Consider the following 479-nt stretch of genomic DNA (forward strand, 5'->3'; position numbering starts at 1 on the left):
CCACAGGTGCTGAAGCTGGCTCTCCCTAGGGGTGGGCCTGCTCGGCAAAGGCCGAGGTGTGGATGGGGTCGTGGGAGCCGCTGTGCTTGCCCTGCTGGGAGTGCCAACCTGTGTACGCGTGTGTGGGTGTCCCGTGTCCGCCACTGAGTCTGACGGTTGCTGTGCAGCACAGAGGTGTGTGCTGAGCTAATCCGGCCTGGCACACAGCGGGCTCCAGGTGTGGGTGTCTGAGTGGTGTCTGTGTCTGTGTAGAGTGTCTGTGTGTGTGTCTGAGTGTGTGCCTGTGTGAGTGTGTCTGTGTGAGAGTGTCTGTCTGTGAGAGTGTATCTGTGTGTGAGAGTGTCTGTGTGTGAGTGTGTGTCTGTGTGTGTGCGTGTGTGTCTGTGTGAGAGTGTCTGTGTCTGTGAGAGTATATCTGTGTGTGAGAGTGTCTGTGTGTGTGTCTGTGTGAGTGTGTGTCTGTGTGAGTGTGTCTGTGT

The sequence above is a fragment of the Myotis davidii genome, unplaced genomic scaffold (genome assembly GCF_000327345.1).
Source record: "Myotis davidii unplaced genomic scaffold, ASM32734v1 scaffold988, whole genome shotgun sequence".
Taxonomy (NCBI): Eukaryota; Metazoa; Chordata; class Mammalia; order Chiroptera; family Vespertilionidae; genus Myotis; species Myotis davidii.